Below are 3,132 nucleotides of genomic sequence, written 5' to 3' on the forward strand. Positions count from 1 at the left end.
GTGGGAGATGGGTGAGGGCTTGTGTGAGGACTGAGAGCCTCCATCCTCCCCTGCCAAGGCCCATATTCCCAGAGGGCCCAAGAAGGTGCTAGTCAGGGGCTGGGGGGTCCCACTCAGAAAAGGCTCCTCAGAGCCAAATCTGCAGGTAGGGTGGGCCATGGGGTGAGGGGTGGCCCTCGAGCCCAGAAAGGGCTCCCCCTACGGCCCAGCTGGCTTGGGGGTCAGGCTTGGGGTGCAGGGTGGTCATAGGGCTGACTTTGTCAGGCCACCTTGGGTCCTGGGGCAGCCTCTGCTCCCCTCCGCACCCACCTAGGGCATGGGGAAGGGATTCTGTCTTTTTTCCTCTCCCGTATCTCTTGGAGAAGCAAACGCCTTCAGGGTCAGCAGCAGCATCAGGACCAACTGGCCTCCCAGCCGCCTCTGGCCTCTGCTGAATCCAGCAGGTCAAAGGGTCAATAGGAACAGCAGGGGGTGAGGACTGGGCAGAGGCGTCCCTCTTTAGCCACTCTTAACCCTTCCCTGCCTGCAGTGGGCAAGGGCTACCTCATGGCCAGGCCAAGGTTTCTCCCTGGGCCTGTGGCTGGACATAGGGTCCCCTTAGTTCACCCTTAGTCACCCCAGCTGTCCCGCAGGCCATCTGCCAGCAGCCTTGGGGCCATGGGTCCAGGGACAGTGACTGTGAAGGGGGGAAGGGGCCCTCCTTTTCCAGAGTGATCTCCAGTCACGGGTACCCTCCCTCAGCTTCCGTGCTCCAAGGAAGACCTAAGTCAGACACCCCCAGTGGTGGCCCTGTGGGAAGGGACAGCCTGTGACTGCCGGTGGCTGCGGAAGTGGGCTATCTGTGGGGTGGGGATGGGGGGGGCTGCACCCACGAGCAGATCACGGGGCTAGGGTGCAGGCATCGGGCTGGACATCATGGCAGTATTCTCACCTGCACCCTTCTCTGACCACAGCCCACACCCAGGGAAGGCGCAGCTGTGGAGGTGGGCAGCAGCCAAGGCCAGCCCCCAGGGAATGACGGAATCCCACCCACCAGGTGAGTCCCCAGGAAGCTGGGGTCCCTTGGGTCCTGGGAGCGACCCACAGGCCCATCGTGGCACCCAGCAGTGGGGACTATCAGTTCACAGACACCCAGCCCTCAGGCCCCACCCATATGCAGACAGCACGTGGCAGGTCCCTGAGGCCTCAGGTGGGCAGTCCTTGGGCCCCCGTGGCTGTGATGGGCTCGGGTGCGGTGAGGGCCAGGCTGGGCAGTCCGTGTGGGCTCTGGCACACCGGGAGTTAACACGCCCAGGAGGGGAAGCCCAGAGTCCAAGTTTTCGCTGACTCACTGCCAGGGAGCCTGCGGAGCCTCAGTTTCTGCATCCGCGCAATGGGGGCGGCGGCGGGCCCGAAGGGTGGGTGGGCTTGGATTTCGAGGCCCACCCGAGCCCAAGTGGAGGCGTGGCTCCCGGCGCGGCCCAGGTGGGGCGGGGCCGTCGGGCAGGCGGGGCGGGGCGGCGGGGCCCCCCCGCGCCCCCCGGCGCGGGCTCGGCGGCGGCGGCGGCGGCGGCGCGTGCGCGTCCGGGTCGGGCGGTGAGTGCAGAGCCAGCGGGTGCCCGTGCCGGGGGCCCTGGGCGCGCGGAGGGTTGGGGGCGGGAGCGGGGGCGGGACTCTGCAGACTCGCTGGAAAGCGGGGTGTGGGGGGGGAATCTCGCTGGCCGCGCAGCTGCGGGGCGCCCAAGGGGGCGACGCCGAGCGATCGCGGGGAGCGGAGAGGTGAGCGGGCCGGGGGCGGCTCGCAGCTGGGCAGCGCCGGCCTCTAGGAGGCGGGGCTGGCTGCGCGGGACCCCCACACCCCCTCTGGAACCCCCATTCTGCTGCTTGGTCTGGAGAATGGGCCCAGCCGCCGTGGGAAGGGGCTCCCCCTGCTGGTGCCGGGGCGACCGCGGGCCGAGTGGGGGGCTCTGCGGGGCGGGGGGGTGGAAAGGGAGTGGGGCCCCCATCCCCACTCCCCGATCGGGTCCTGCCGATCCGGGGCGCCCGACTAGGGTCTCGGAGGCCCGAGACCCGCAGCCTAGCGCGGCAGTTTCGGGGGTGGGGGGTTTCAACCTCTACTGCCCCTCATCAAGGCGCCGGCCTTGCTGGGGGAGGGGGAGGAGGCGAGGGGCGGGCAGTGGAAAAGGCGCAGCAGCGCTGCCAGTCGGTCTCTCTGCCTCACTCTGCCTGCCACCCCTTCCGCGGGGCCCTAAAAGCCCCCACAGCCCTCTTGGTGGGAGCCGAGGGTCCAGGGGCATCGATCCTTTGGTGGCGTCAGGCCCTGCCTCGCAGGTGGACAGCAGGGACGCAGGCCAGGCCGGCAGGGGCATCGCACACTAGGTGTGGGGGGGGTGGATTTATTGTATCACCGCGGGAGGTGGGGGCGACGGGGCTCCCCACTCCCGCAGCTGTAAGCTAGGGGAAATGAGATTGCCCGCCCAGCCCCAGGCAGCAGCGCGGCCCTAGACATGCCTGTATGCCAGGGGAGAAGGACGGTGGTGGGCCACTGGGCAGCTGCTGGGGCCAGGGTTTGACTGACTGCCCCCGAGTCTGATGGGCCAACCAGGCCTGAGCCTGGCCAGTGACAACAGCCCCCACCTTGGTCATCCCTGGCCCACTAGGACCCCCTAACAGTGCCTGCTGCCCCCCCGCCCCAGTTAAGGTACTACTCTGACCAGGACCTGTCTGTCCAGACAACCTGCTGCTCCCAACCATGACGCCCACCCCTCAGCTGACCACTCCTGCCTCTGCCTGTTGGGCCACCCCCTCCACCCTGTCACCTGCTCCTCCAAGCTAGAGAACAGGGGATGGAGGTGGGGGAAATGGGGGTTGGGAGGTCCCACCCCAGTTGCCTGCCCTGTCCCTCCAGGGACAGTGTAGCCGTGGCAGCAGCCGTGACCTCTCCCACATCCCCGGGGCCAGACTTGACTCTGACAGCTGTGACTGTCACTATTGGGAACATCAGGAAGGGGCCTCTGAGATCATTTGGAGAAACTGAGTCCCAAAGATCCTGCCCAGCTTTGCCTGCTGGGCCTGCGACGACCACTTGGGGGAGCCCAGCCCTTGAGAAGCTCTCAGGCACAACCTTGGTGCCCCCCCACTCCCTGCCGTAGC

The sequence above is a fragment of the Tenrec ecaudatus genome, chromosome 10 (genome assembly GCF_050624435.1).
Source record: "Tenrec ecaudatus isolate mTenEca1 chromosome 10, mTenEca1.hap1, whole genome shotgun sequence".
Lineage (NCBI taxonomy): Eukaryota > Metazoa > Chordata > Mammalia > Afrosoricida > Tenrecidae > Tenrec > Tenrec ecaudatus.